A 16428-nucleotide genomic window follows, 5' to 3' on the forward strand; every position below is an offset into this window, starting at 1 on the left:
ATAGCAATACAAGCCTACCTCAAGAAACAGGAAACATCATGAATAAAGCACCTAACCTTGCACCTAAAGAAATTAGAGAAAGAAGAACAAAAAAACCCCAAAGCTAGTGGAAGGAAAGAAATCATAAAGATCAGATCAGAAATAAATGAAGAAGAAATGAAGGAGACAATAGCAAAGATCAATAAAACTAAAAGCTGTTTCTTTGAGAAGATAAACAAAATTGATAAACCATTAGCCAGACTCATCAAGACAAAAAGGGAGAAGACTCAAATCAATAGAATTAGAAATGGAAAAGGAGAAGTAACCACTGACACTGCAGAAATACAAACGATCATGAGAGATTACTACAAGCAACTCTACGCCAATAAAATGGACAACCTGGAAGAAATGGACAGATTCTTAGAAATGCACAACCTTCCGAGACTGAACCAGGAAGAAATAGAAAATATGAACAGACCAATCACAAGCACTGAAATTGAAACTGTGATTAAAAACCTTCCAACAAACAAAAGCCCAGGACCAGATGGCTTCACAGGTGAATTCTATCAAACATTTAGAGAAGAGCTAACACCTATCCTTCTCAAACTCTTCCAAAATATTGCAGAGGGAGGAACACTCCCAAACTCATTCTATGAGGCCACCATCACCCTGATACCAAACCAGACAAAGATGTCACAAAGAAAGAAAACTACAGGCCAATATCACTGATGAACATAGATGAAAAAAACTTCAACAAAATACTAGCAAACAGAATCCAACAGCACATTAAAAGGATCATACACCATGATCAAGTGGGGTTTATTCCAGCAATGCAAGGATTCTTCAATATATGCAAATCAATCAACGTGATACATCATATTAACAAACTGAAGGAGAAAAACCATACGATCATCTCAATAGATGCAAAGAAAGCTTTTGACAAAATTCAACACCCATTTTTGATAAAAGCCCTGCAGAAAGTAGGCATAGAGGGAACTTTCCTCAGTGTAATAAAGGCCATATATGACAAACCCACAGCCAACATTGTCCTCAATGGTGAAAAACTGAAACCATTTCCACTAAGATCAGGAACAAGACAAGGTTGCCCACTCTCACCACTATTATTCAACATAGTTTTGGAAGTGTTAGCCACAGCAATCAGAGAAGAAAAAGAAATAAAAGGAATCCAAATCAGAAAAGAAGAAGTAAAGCTGTCACTATTTGCAGATGACATGATATACATAGAGAATCCTAAAGATGCTACCAGAAAACTCCTAGAGCTAATCAATGAATTTGGTAAAGTAGCAGGATACAAAATTAATGCACAGAAATCTCTGGCATCCTATACACTAATGACGAAAAATCTGAAAGTGAAATTAAGAAAACACTCCCGTTTACCATTGCAACAAAAAGAATAAAATATCTAGGAATAAACCTACCTAAGGAGAAAAAAACCTGTATGCAGAAAATTATAAGACACTGATGAAAGAAATTAAAGATGATACAAATAGATGGAGAGATATACCATGTTCCTGGATTGGAAGAATCAACATTGTGAAAATGACTCTACAACCGAAAGCAATCTACAGATTCAATGCAATCCTTATCAAACTACCACTGGCATTTTTCACAGAACTAGAACAAAAAATTTCACAATTTGTATGGAGACACAAAAGACCCCAAATAGCCAAAGCAATCTTGAGAACGAAAAATGGAGCTGGAGGGATCAGGCTCCCTGACTTCAGACTATATTACAAAGCTACAGTAATGAAGACAGTTTGGTACTGGCACAAAAACAGAAATATAGATCAATGGAACAGGATAGAAAGCCCAGAGATAAACCCACGCACATATGGTCACCTTATATTTGATAAAGGGGGCAAGCATATACAGTGGAGAAAAGACAGCCTCTTCGTTAAGTGGTGCTGGGAAAATAGGACAGGTACATGTAAAAGTATGAAATTAGAACACTCCCTGACACCATGCACAAAAATAAACTCAAAATGGATTAAAGACCTAAGTGTAAGGCGAGACACTATAAAACTCTTAGAGGAAAACATAGGCAGAACACTCTATGACATAAATCACAGCAAGATCCTTTTTGACCCAGCTCCTAGAGAAATGGAAATAAAAACACAAATAAACAAATGGGACCTAATGAAACTTAAAAGCTTTTGCACAGCAAAGGAAACCATAAACAAGACCAAAAGACAACCCTCAGAATGGGAGAAAATATTTGCAAATGAGGCAACTGACAAAGGATTAATCTCCAAGGTTTTCAAGCAGCTCATGCAGCTCAATAACAAAAAAAACAAACAACCCAATCCCAAAATGGGCAGAAGACCTAAATAGACATTTCTCCAAAGACGATATACAGATGGCCAACAGACACATGAAAGAATGCTCAACATCATTAATCATTAGAGAAATGCAAATCAAAACTACAATGAGATATCATCTCACACCAGTCAGAATGGCCATCATCAAAAAATCTAGAAGCAGTAAACGCTGGAGAGGGTGTGGAGAAAAGGGAACACTCTTGCACTGTTGCTGGTAATGTAAATTGATAGAGCCATTATGGAGAACAGTATGGAGGTTCCTTAGAAAACTAAAAATAGAACTACCATACCACCCAGCAATCCCACTACTGTGCATATACCCTGAGAAAACCACAATTCAAAAAGAGTCATGTACCAAAATGTTCATTGCAGCTCAATTTACAATAGCCAGGACATGGAAGCAACCTAAGTGTCCATCATCGGATGAATGGATAAAGAAGATGTGGCACATATATACAATGGAATATTACTCAGCCATAAAAATAAATGAAATGGAGGTATTTATAGTGAGGTGGATGGAGTTAGAGTCTGTCATACAGAGTGAAGTAAGTCAGAAAGGGAAAAACAAATACAGTATGCTAACACATATATATGGAATCTAAGGGAAAATAAAGGTCATGATGAACCTAGTGTCAAGACGGGAATAAAGACACAGACCTACTAGAGAATGGACTTGAGGCTATGGGGAGGGGGAGGGGTAAGATGTGACAGGGTGAGAGAGTGGCATGGACATATATACACTACCAAATATAAAATAGATAGCTAGTGGGAAGCAACCGCATAGCACAGGGAGATCAGCTCGGTGCTTTGTGACCACCTAGAGGGGTGGGATAGGGAGGGTGGGAGGGAGGGAGATGTAAGAGGGAAGAGATATGGGAACATATGTATATGTATAACTGATTCACTTTGTTATAAAGCAGAAACTAACACACCATTGTAAAGCAATTATACTCCAATAAAGATGTTAAAAAAAATTATGGTAACACAATGTACCATGGAATCTTAAGCCATTTATTTAAATTGTAAAAAAAATGACATTCATTCATACATCTAATATGACTTTAATATTCCTATGCATATTTATCTAATATATACACACATATATATGTATATATACACATATACATATATAATACTGTGCACTTATATATGTATATACATGCATATATATGTATGTAATGGCAGATATTGCATTATCACAGAGGCACCGAGGATATTTCAGTAACCAGAATAAACAGTTTCTAACTTCATTCTGCCAGACATGTGAGCCCACCAGTGTCTTCTCAAACTACAAAAATATATTAAATTATGCTCATTATAATTGTATTGCAAATCATATACTATTATGGTCTAAAAATCCTTGAAATTCTTACATATGGGTGTACATATGTGTTACATGGCATGAACTCCCTTTGAATCACATATCAGGTTAAAAAGAAGGGCAACACTTTTATTCAACATAGTTTTGGAACTCCTACCATTGCAATCGGAGAAGAAAAAGAAATAAAAGGAATCCAAATGGGAAAATAGTAAGTAAAACTGTCACTGTTTGCAGGCACCATGATATTATATATAGAAAATCCAAAAGATGATACCAGAAAATGACTAGACCTCATCAATGAATTTGGTGAAGTGGCAGGTTACAAAATTAATACACAGAAATCTGTTGTATTTCTATACACTAACAATGAAAAATCAGAAAGAGAAATCAAGGAAACAATCCCATTTACCATTGCATCAAAAAGAATAAAATACCTAGGAATAAACCTACATAAGAGACAAAAGACCTGTACTCTGAAAACTATAAGACACTGTTGAAAGAAATTGAAGATGACACAAACAGATGGAAAAATATACCATGTTCTTGGATTGGAAGAACCAATATTATGAAAATGACTATACTGCCCCAGGCAATCTACAGATTCAATGAAATCCTTATCAAATTACCAACGGCATTTTTCACAGAACTAGAAGAAAAAATCTTAACATTTGTATGGAGACACAAAAAACCCCAAATAGCCAAAGTAATCTTGAGAGGAAAAAAAAAGCAACAAAAAAAACGGAGCTGGAGGAATCAGTCTCCTTACTTCAGACCATACTACAAAGCTACAGTCATCAAAACAGTATGGTACTGGCAAAAAAACAGAAATATAGGTCAATGAAACAGGATAGAAAGCCTAGAATTGAACCCACGCACCTATGGTAAATTAATGTATGACAAATGAGGCAAGACTATACAATGGAGAAAAAACAATCTCTTCAATAAGTGGTGCTGGAAAAACTGCATGGCCACATGTAAAAAATGAAATTAGAACATTTTCTAACACCATACATAAAAATAAACTCAGAATGGATTAAAGACCTAAATGTAAGACTGGATACTATAAAACTCTTAGAGGAAGACATAGGCAGAACACTCTCTGAAATAAATCTCAGCAATATCTTTTTCAATCCATCTCCCAGAGTAATGGAAGTAAAAACAAAAATGAACAAATGGGACGTAACTAAACTCAAAGCTTTTGCAAAGCAAAGGGAACCATCAACAAAACGAAAATACAACCCACAGAATGGGAGAAAATATTTGGAAACGATACAACAGACAAAGGATTAGTCTTCAAAACTTACAAACAGCTCGTGTGTCTCAATACCATAAAAACAAACAACCCAATCAAAAAATGCACAGAAGACCTAAATAGACATTTCACCAAAGAAGACATACAGATGACCAACAAACACATGAAAAGATGCTCAACATCACTAATTATTAGAAAAATGCAAATCAAAACTACAATGAGATATCATTTCACACTGGTCATAATGTCCGTCATAAAAATTCTACAAATAATAAATGCTGGAGAGGGTGTGGAGAAAAGGGAACTCTCCTACACTATTGGTGAGAAAGTAAATTGGTACAGCCACTATGGAGAACAGTATTGAGGTTACTTAAAAAACTAAAAATAGAGCTACCATACGATCCAGCAATCCCAGTCTTGGACATATATCTAGAGAAAAACTTGGTTAGAAAGAATACATGCACCCCAATGTTCACTGCAGAGCAGTTTACTATAGACAAGACATGGAAGCAACCTAAATGCCCATTGACAGATGGTGTTGTTTTAAGTGATTTGCATATATTAACTCATTTAAACCTCACAAAAATCTTTAAGGAAGATGTAATTATTATAACCCCCATTTCATAGATAAGGTTAAATAACATGCTTCTGATCTTATACCCAGTACATGCCAGAGCTAGAATTCAAACTGAGGCAATGTGGCCCCAGGGTCTATTAACTTAATCACCATACACACTGACTTTCTAAGATATGTTCCCAGCTTTCATGAGGTTCCCAGTCTTATGCTAAAGCAGTGAGCTGGTCAAATGTTAGCTTATGGCGTTTCTCAGCTGAAGATTCAAAAAGTCATATATGTAATTTTCTCGTAGCATATATCTGGTTTCCAGCATCCTTTGAAACGTGAATAATATATTTTGAATTACTTTACCACAGCATCAACTTGTACACCCCTCTATTTCCATCTTCAGAGACTCTTCTTCAAGAATAATACCATTAATTACAAAAATAATGAAGACATGACACCTACTGGAAAGAGAGGAGGTAACCATAACATGTTGAAGTTTGAATGAAATGGTACACAACCTGCTTTACTTTTTATCATTGGACATAGTGGAATTGTTCTTTTCCCATTTGAAATTACCTGAAGATTATGTAATTAAAGATTCATTCTGCCTTTTCCAAGCCAGGGTATTCTTATTTCTTTCATATTATTAGTTTCTCTTCTTTATATTCCCTAAGATGACACAAGTCATTTCCTAGCCCTTGCTGGCTAGCAACATGACCATGCTTAATGGCTATAACAAGAAACTAGGCTAGATCTCATTGTTTACAGAAAGTACATTAATCTGAGCTCACAGCTTGGTTTAAAATAAGTAGTGCAGAAAAGGACTGGAGGCTGTTACAATATTTATTCAGGGAAAATCCATAGTAAAATTATAATTAATAGCAATAACAATAAAAGAGTTGTGAGACTCAAGTGTCAAAATGCATGTAAAGTATTCAAAAGAATATATGACCCATAGTAGAAACTTAATAAATTTCATTTAAGGTTATTAATACTACTAGTACTTGTATTATTTTTAATTCCTGAGCTAAGTAACATTGGAGGAAGATGTTTGGGAGAAAATATTCTCTGTGTGGTTTTAGAAAAGGTAAAAAATATTGTGAATTGAAGAAATACAATATAGACATAACTAACAGTGTACAGGTGATGTGGTAAGCAGAATAACGGTCCCCCCAAAGATATCCACATCCTAATCCAAGGAGCCTGTGAATATGTTACATGACAAAAGGGATTTAAGGTTGCAAATGAAATTAAGGTTACCAATCATCTGACCTTAAAATAAGGAGATTATCCTAGATTATCCAGGTGGGCTCAGTGTCATCACAGGATCACTTAATGGGGGAGAAGGAGGCAGAAAATTTAGTGTCAGGATGATGTGATGTAAGAAAGACTTGACCAGCCATTCCAAGTTTTAAAGATGGAGGAAGGATAAGGCAAGGAATGCAGGTGGCTTCCAGAAGCTAGAGAAAACAAGGAAATGGGTTCACCTAGAGAGCCTCCAAAAAGGAATACAGCCCTGCCAATACCTTTATTTTAGTCCTCCTATGAGGCCCATGTTGGAATTATGACCTCTAAAACCATAAGGTGACAAATTTGTATTGTTTTAAACCACTAATGTTGTGGTAATTTGTTACAGCAGCAAGAGAAAACTAATACAAGTGACTAATGAAAGTCAGATGTTATTTTCTACACAAAACCAATGTAGTGTACTGGGTAAGAGCAGTGTTTTAACTTAGGGCTATAGAATCAGATCATCTTTGAATCTTAGATCCACTTACTGGTTGTGTGAGCTTGGTCAAATAACTTAATCTCTTTGAGTCTCAGTTTGCATATCTGTTGGAATACACCTCATAGAGTTGTTGTGAGGGTTAAACGTAAAGCACTAGCACAGTTCCTGGCATGTACTAAATTGTCAATAATAGTTAACTATTATTTTATCCATATGTAACAGGTGAGACCCTGAGCTGTAAAGGGAAAAAAAGGTCACCAATGGAAGAAGAGGTCACAGAGAAGAAAGTTGAAATGATTTTTTTTCTCTTCTGCTTTGTGCTGGCCCTGGCTGTAAGTGCTGTATGGTTACTGTTAAGCTTCCTGAAGAGCAAACACCACACACACAATACTAATGCAAGCCACAGTGTCAGATGAAAGCCAAAGGGAAACCAGAACCCAGGTCTCTTTATTGCCATGCTGTGCTAGTTTCATCTCTTCAACTAGACGGTAAGTTCTGCAAAGATGGACTGTGCCAAATACTTCAAGTAGTCTACACACTAAGTCTTGCACAGTACTGGGGGCAACAAATGCCCATGGAGTGCTTTCCATGAATGAGAATAGCAGCAGAGCCAGCACTCATTCCACTCACTCCAGAAGCAGGAAGTGGCCAAAAGAAAGAAATTTAAAAAACAAAACAAACAAACAAAAGAAACATTGAAGAATTGAGAAATTGATTCCTCTGGAGAAAACAGTTTTCTATAACAGGTCTCATTTGCCTTCATGGAAATAACTTTTGGATTATACCACCTGAACAGACTTGAGCATTAATGTATTTATGATATCCAAAATTATGGAATCTAAATTTTTGTGTCAATTAATATTTGAGAATGCATCAAAAATAAATCCATCACTTTTTGAGGGGACCAGGTACCGTGTGAAACAAGCCAAAGTCAAGGAATTTCCTATCACTCTAGGCTATATCAGGGGTCCCCAACCCCCGGGCTACAGATCAGTGTCCGTAGCCTGTTAGGAACGGAGATGCACAGCAGGAGGTGAGTGGCTGGCGAGCAAGCGAAGCTTCATCTGTATTTACAGCCGCTCCCCATCACTCGCATTACCGCCTGAGCTCCACCTCCTATCAAATCAGCGGCGGCATTAGATTCTCATAGGAGCACGAACCCTAATGTGAACTATGCATGCGAGGGATCTAGGTTGTGCGCTCCTTATGAGAATATAATACCTGATGATATGAAGGGGAGCTGAAGTGGTGATGCTAGCGCTGGTGAGTGGCTTCAAATACAGATTATCATTAGCAGAGAGGTTTGACTGCACAGAGACAATAATAAATCAATTGCTTGCAGACTCATATCAAACCCCTCTCAGTGAGTGGCAAGTGAAAACAAGCTCAGGGCTCCCACTGATTCTGCATTATAGTGAGTTGTATAATTATTTCATTATATATTACAATGTAATAATAATAGAAATAAAGTGCACAATACATGTAATGTGCTTGAATCATCCCAAAACCATCCGCCGCCCCAGGTGCATGGAAAAATTGTCTTCCACAAAACTGGTCCCTGGTGCCAAAAACTTTGGGGACCACTGGGATATATCATGGCCACTTTGGATTTCTGTAACATACCACAGAGTCTCTGAAATTGGAGATATAATGAATTTACTGTATCATCCAAATGAATCTTCCTACAATTCTGCTCTAAAATTTTTGATGTCTCCTCAGTGGTTCAGATGTTTCATTTTAAAGAATCAGGTAGGTTGTGTTAGTAATGAGGTGTGATTAGGCCATTTAGGTAGTGTTGGGACAACCTAATATTGCAAATCCAAATATAAGCAAATGATATATTAACTAAATTTGAAAGACAGTGACACTTACATGAAGAATTTTGTATGTATGAATCTTTTTTTAATTTTTATTTTATATTGGAGTATAGTTGGTATATAATGTGTTAGTTTCAGGTGTACAGCAAAGTGATCCAGTTACACATATACATAGATCTATTCTTTTTCAGATTCTTTTCCCATATAGGTTATTACTGAGTAGAGTTCCCTGTGCCATGCAGGAGGAGCTTGTTGATTATCTAATTTATATATAATAGTGTGTATAGGTTAATCCCCACATCCTAAATTATCCTTCTCCCATTTGGGAACCATAAGTTTGTTTCCTTGTCTGTGAGAGTCTCTTTCTGTTTTGTAAATAAGTTCATTTGTACTATTTTTTAGATTCCATATAAAGGGAAATTATATAATATTTGTATTTCTCTGACTTTACTTAGTGTGATAATCTCCAGGTCGATCCTGTTGCTTCAAATGGCATTATTTCATTCTTTTTATGACTAATTCTCCATTTCACACACACACACACACACACACACACACACACACACACATATATATATATACCACATCTTCTTTATACATTCATCTGTTGAAGCACACTTAGGTTGTTTCCATGCCTTGGCTATTGTAAATAGTGCTGCAAAGGACATTGGAGTGCATGTATCTTTTCCAATTGTGCTTTTCTCCAGCTGCAGTGCCCCAGGAGTGGAGTTGCTGTATCATATGGTAGTTCTACACTTACTTTTTAAAGGAACCTCCACACTGCTTCTCCATAGTGGCTGAACCAATTTACAGTCTCACCAACAGTGTAGGAAGGTTGCCATTTCTCCACACAATCTTCAGCATTTATTTTTTATAGACTTTTTGATATGACCATTCTGACTGGTGTTACCATTCTGACTCACTGTAGTTTTGATTTGCATTTCTCTAATAATTAGCGATGTTAAGCATCTTTTCATGTGCTTTTTGACCATCTGTATGTCTACCTTGAAGAAATGTCTATTTAGATCTATTTTTTGACTGGGTTGTTTGTCTTTTTTATTATTGAGCTGCATGAGCTGTTTGTATATTTTAGAGATTAATCCCTTGTCAGCTGCATCATTTGCAAATATTTTCTCCTAGTCTATAGGTTGACTTTTTGTTTTGTTTATGATTTCCATTGCTATGCAAAAGCTTTGAAGTTTAATTAGGTCCCATCGGTTTATTTTTGTTTTTATTTTTATTACACTAGGAGGTAGAGCCAAAAAAAATATTGCTATTTGTATCAAAGAGTGTTCTGCCTATGTTTCCTTCTAAGAGTTTTATAGTAACCTGTGTAACATTCAGACCTTTAATCCATTTTGAGTTTATTTTTGTGTATGGTGTTAGAGAATGTTCTAATGTCATTTTTTTACATGTAGCTGTCCAGTTTTCCCAGCACCACTTATTGAAGAGGCTGTCTTTTCTCCATTGTATAATCTTGCCTCCTTTGTCATAGCTTAATTGACCATAGCTGTGTGGGTTTACTTCTGGACTTTTTATCCTGTTCCATTGATCTATACATCTGTTTTTGTGCCAGCACCATACTGTTTTGATTACTGTAACTTTATATTACTGTCTGAAGTCAGGGAGCCTGATTCCTCGAGCTCCATTTTTCTTTCTCAAGATTGTTATAGCTATTCAGGGTCATTTGTGTTTCCATACAAATTTTAAGATTTTTTTGTTCTAGATCTGCTAAAAAAATGCCATTGATAATTTTCTTTTTTAAGTTTTCTTTTTTTTTAAATTAATTAATTAATTAATTTATTTATTTTTGGCTGTGTTGGGTCTTCGTTTCTGTGCGAGGGCTTTCTCTAGTTGTGGCTAGTGGGGGCCACTCTTCATTGTGGTGTGTGGGCCTCTCACTATTGCGGCCTCTCTTGTTGCAGAGCACAGGCTCCAGACGCGCAGGCTCAGTAGTTGTGGTTCACGGGCTTAGTTGCTCTGCGGCATGTGGGATCTTCCCAGACCAGGCCTCGAACCCGTGTCCCCTGCATTGGCAAGAATAGGAGAAAATATTTACAAATCAAGGGATTAATCTCCAAAATATACCACTGCACCAGGGAAGCCCGCCATTGATAATTTGATAGGCATTGCATTGCATCTGTAGATTGCCTTGGGTAGAATAGTCATTTTGACAACATTGATTCTTCCCATCCAAGAACATGGTATATCTTTCCATCTGTTTGTGTCATCTTTGATATCTTCAACAGTGTCTTGTAGTTTTCGGGGTACAGGTTTTTCCTCTTTAGGTAGGTTTTTAAAAAATTTTATTGGCATATTGTTGATTTACAATGTTGTGTTAGTTTCTGCTGTACAGCAAAGTGAATCAGTTATACATACAGATATAGCCATTCTTTTTTATATTCTTTTCCCATATAGGTCATTAGAGAGTATTGAGAAGAGTTCCCTGTGCTATACAGTATGTCCGTATTAGGTATCTATTTTATATATAGTAGTATTTATATGTCAATCCCAATCTCCCAGTTTATCTCCCTCCCCAGCTTCCTCCCCTGGAAACCATAAGTTTGTTTTCTACTTCTGTGACTCTATTTCTGTTGTGTAAACAAGTTCATTTGTACCATTTTTTTAGATTCCAAATATAAGTGATAATATATGACATTTGTATTTCTCTGACTGACTTACTTCACCCAGTATGATGATCTCTAGGTCCATCCATGTTGCTGCAAATGTTATTATTTCATTCTTTTTATGGCTGAGTAATATTCCATTGTGTATATATACCACATTTTCCTTATCCACTCCTCTATCGATGGACATTTAGGTTGCTTCCATGTCCTGGCTAATGTAAATAGTGCAGCAATGAATGTTGGGGTGCATGTATCATTTTTTTTTAAACATCTTTATTGAAGTATAATTGCCTTACAATGGTGTGTTAGCTTCTGCTTTATAACAAAGTTAATCAGTTATACATATACAATATGTTCCCATATCTCTTCCCTCTTGCGTCTCCCTTCCACCCTCCCTATCCCACCCCTCTAGGTGGTCACAAAGCACCGAGCTGATCTCCCTGTGCTATGCGGCTGCTTCCCACTAGCTATCTATTTTACATTTGGTAGTGTATATATGTCCATGACACTCTCTCACCCTGTCACATCTCACCCCACCCCCTCCCCATATCCTCAAGTCCATTCTCTACTAGGTCTGTGTCTTTATTCCCGTCTTGCCACTAGGTACTTCATGGCCTTTTTTTTTTTCCCTTAGATTCCGTATATATGTGTTAGCATACTGTATTTGTTTTTCTCTTTCTGACTTACTTCACTCTGTATGACAGACTCTAACTCCATCCACCTCATTACAAATAACTCCATTTCATTTCTTTTTATGGCTGAGTAATATTCCATTGTATATATGTGCCACATCTTCTTTATCCATTCATCTGTCGATGGACATTTAGGTTGCTTCCATGTCCTGGCTATTGTAAATAGAGCTGCAATGAACATTTTGGTACATGACTCTTTTTGAACTATGGTTTTCTCAGGGTATATGCCCAGTAGTGGGATTGCTGGGTCGTATGGTAGTTCTATTTGTAGTTTTTTAAGGAACCTCCATACTGTTCTCCATAGTGGCTGTATCAATTTACATTCCCACCAACAGTGCAAGAGAGTTCCCTTTCCTCCACACCCTCTCCAGCATTTATTGTTTGTAGATTTTTTGATGATGGCCATTCTGACTGGTGTGAGATGATATCTCATTGTAGTTTTGATTTGCATTTCTCTAATGATTAATGATGTTGAGCATTCTTTCATGTGTCTGTAGGCCATCTGTACATCTTCTTTGGAGAAATGTCTATTTAGGTCTTCTGCCCATTTTTGGATTGGGTTGTTCGTTTTTTTGTTATTGAGCTGCATGAGCTGCTTGTAAATCTTGGAGATTAATCCTTTGTCAGTTGCTTCATTTGCAAATATTTTCTCCCATTCTGATGGTTGTCTTTTGGTCTTGTTTATGGTTTCCTTTGCTGTGCAAAAGCTTTTAAGTTTCATTAGGTCCCATTTGTTTATTTGTGTTCTTATTTCCATTTCTCTGGGAGCTGGGTCAAAAAGAATCTTGCTGTGATGTATGTCATAGAGTGTTCTGCCTATGTTTTCCTCTAAGAGTTTGATAGTGTCTGGTCTTACACTTAGGTCTTTAATCCATTTTGAGTTTATTTTTGTGCATGGTGTCAGGGAGTGTTCTAATTTCATACTTTTACATGTATCTGTCCAATTTTCCCAGCACCACTTATTGAAGAGGCTGTCTTTTCTCCACTGTATATGCTTGCCTCCTTTATCAAAGATAAGGTGACCATATGTGCGCGGGTTTATCTCTGGGCTTTCTTTCCTGTTCCATTGATCTATATTTCTGTTTTTGTGCCAGTACCAAACTGTCTTCATTACTGTAGCTTTGTAATATAGTCTGAAGTCAGGGAGCCTGATTCCCTCAGCTCCATTTTTCGTTCTCAAGATTGCTTTGGCTATTCGGGGTCTTTTGTGTTTCCATACAAATTGTGAAATTTTTTGTTCTAGTTCTGTGAAAAATGCCAGTGGTAGTTTGATAGGGATTGCATTGAATCTGTAGATTGCTTTGGGTAGTAGAGTCTTTTTCACGATGTTGATTCTTCCAATCCAGGAACATGGTATACCTTTCCATCTATTTGTATCATCTTTAATTTCTTTCATCAGTGTCTTATAATTTTCTGCATACAGGTCTTTTGTCTCCTTAGGTAGATTTATTCCTAGATATTTTATTCTTTTTGTTGCAATGGTAAATGGGAGTGTTTTCTTAATTTCACTTTCAGATTTTTCGTCATTAGTGTATAGAAATGCAAGAGATTTCTGTGCATTAATTTTGTATCCTGCTACTTTACCAAATTCATTGATTAGCTCTAGGAGTTTTCTGGTAGCATCTTTAGGATTCTCTACGTATAGTATCATGTCATCTGCAAACAGTGACAGCTTTTCTTCTTCTTTTCCGATTTGGATTCCTTTTATTTCTTTGTCTTCTCTGATTGCTGGGGCTAACACTTCCAAAACTATGTGGAATAATAGTGGTGAGAGTGGGCAACCTTGTCTTGTTCCTGATCTTAGTGGAAATGGTTTCAGTTTTTCACCATTGAGGACAATGTTGGCTGTGGGTTTGTCATATATGGCCTTTATTATGTTGAGGAAAGTTCCCTCTATGCCTACTTTCTGCAGGGCTTTTATCATAAATGGGTGTTGAATTTTGTCGAAAGCTTTCTCTGCATCTATTGAGATGATCATATGGTTTTTCTCCTTCAATTTGTTAATATGGTGTATCACGTTGATTGATTTGCGTATATTGAAGAATCCTTGCATTCCTGGGATAAATCCCACTTGATCATGGTGTATGATCCTTTTAATGTGCTGTTGGATTCTGTTTGCTAGTATTTTGTTGAGGATTTTTGCATCTATGTTCATCAGTGATATTGGCCTGTAGTTTTCTTTCTTTGTGACATCTTTGTCTGGTTTTGGTATCAGGGTGATGGTGGCCTCGTACAATGAGTTTGGGAGTGTTCCTCCCTCTGCAATATTTTGGAAGAGTTTGAGAAGGATAGGTGTTAGCTCTTCTCTAAATGATTGATAGAACTCACCTGTGAAGCCATCTGGTCCTGGGCTTTTGTTTGTTGGAAGGTTTTTAATCACAGTTTCAATTTCAGTGCTTGTGATTGGTCTGTTCATATTTTCTATTTCTTCCTGGTTCAGTCTCGGCAGTTTATGCATTTCTAAGAATCTGTCCATTTCTTCCAGGTTGTCCATTTTATTGGCGTAGAGTTGCTTGTAGTAATCTCTCATGATCGTTTGTATTTCTGCAGTGTCAGTGGTTACTTCTCCTTTTTCATTTCTAATTCTATTGATTTGAGTCTTCTCCCTTTTTCTCTTGATGAGTCTGGCTAATGGTTTATCAATTTTGTTTATCTTCTCAAAGAACCAGCTTTTAGTTTTATTGATTTTTGCTATTGTTTCCTTCATTTCTTTTTCATTTATTTCTGACCTGATCTTTATGATTTCTTTCCTTCTGCTAGCTTTGGGGTTTTTTTGTTCTTCTTTCTCTAATTGCTTTAGGTGCAAGGTTAGGTTGTTTATTCGAGATGTTTCCTATTTCTTGAGGTAGGCTTGTATTGCTATAAACTTCCCTCTTAGCACTGCTTTTGCTGCGTCCCATAGGTTTTGGGTCGTCATATCTCCATTGTCATTTGTTTCTAGGTATTTTTTGATTTCCCCTTTGATTTCTTCAGTGATCACTTCGTTATTAAGTAGTGTATTGTGTAGCCTCCATGTGTTTGTATTTTTTACAGATCTTTTCCTGTAATTGATATCTAGTCTCAGAGCGTTGTGGTCGGAAAAGATACTTGATACGATTTCAATTTTCTTAAATTTACCAAGGCTTGATTTGTGACCCAAGATATGATCTATCCTGGAAAATGTTCCATGTGCACTTGAGAAAAATGTGTATTCTGTTGTTTTTGGGTGGAATGTCCTATAAATATCAATTAAGTCCATCTTGTTTAATGTATCATTTAAAGCTTGTGTTTCCTTATTTATTTTCATTTTGGATGATCTGTCCATTGGTGAAAGTGGGGTGTTAAAGTCCCCTACTATGATTGTGTTGCTGTCGATTTCCCCTTTTATGGCTGTTAGTATTTGCCTTATGTATTGAGGTGCTCCTATGTTGGGTGCATAAATATTTACAATTGTTATACCTTCCTCTTGGATCAATCCCTTGATCATTATATAGTGTCCTTCTTTGTCTCTTATAATATTCTTTATTTTAAAGTATATTTTGTCTGATATGAGAATTGCTACTCCAGCTTTCTTTTGATTTCCATTTGCATGGAATATCTTTTTCCATCCCCTCACTTTCAGTCTGTATGTGTCTCTAGGTCTGAAGTGGGTCTCTTGTAGACAGCATATATATGGGTCTTGTTTTTGTATCCATTCAGCCAGTCTGTGTCTTTTGGTGGGAGCATTTAATCCATTTACGTTCAAGGTAATTATCGATATGTATGTTCCTATTCCCATTTTCTTAAATGTTTTGGGTTTGTTATTGTAGGTGTTTTCCTTCTCTTGTGTTTCTTGCCTAGAGAAGTTCCTTTAGCATTTGTTGTAAAGCTGGTTTGGTGGTGCTGAACTCTCTCAGCTTTTGCTTGTCCGGAAAGGTTTAAATTTCTCCATCACATCTGAATGATATCCTTGCTGGGTAGAGTAATCTTGGTTGTAGGTTTTTCTCCTTCATCACTTTAAGTATATCCTGCCACTCCCTTCTGGCTTGCAGAATTTCTGCTGAAAGATCAGATGTTAACCTTATGGGGATTCCTTTGTGTGTTATTTGTTGTTTTTCCCTTGCTGCTTTTAATATGTTTTCTTTATAT

The 16428-nt window shown here is 36.5% G+C and overlaps 1 long non-coding RNA gene across 1 annotated transcript in view; it reads right to left on the reverse strand.

The window, feature by feature from the left end:
- The window catches only part of LOC309620856, a 115771-nt gene extending 102428 nt beyond the window's left edge, over positions 1 to 13343 (reverse strand). The window contains exon 1 of the long non-coding RNA XR_014239704.1: positions 11926 to 13343. This is a non-coding gene — a long non-coding RNA (uncharacterized lncRNA). The remainder of the gene's footprint in view (positions 1 to 11925) is intronic.
- Between the last annotated feature and the right edge of the window lie 3085 nt (positions 13344 to 16428).

The sequence above is a fragment of the Balaenoptera borealis genome, assembly GCF_965194805.1.
Source record: "Balaenoptera borealis genome assembly, chromosome: X".
Classification (NCBI taxonomy): Eukaryota; Metazoa; Chordata; class Mammalia; order Artiodactyla; family Balaenopteridae; genus Balaenoptera; species Balaenoptera borealis.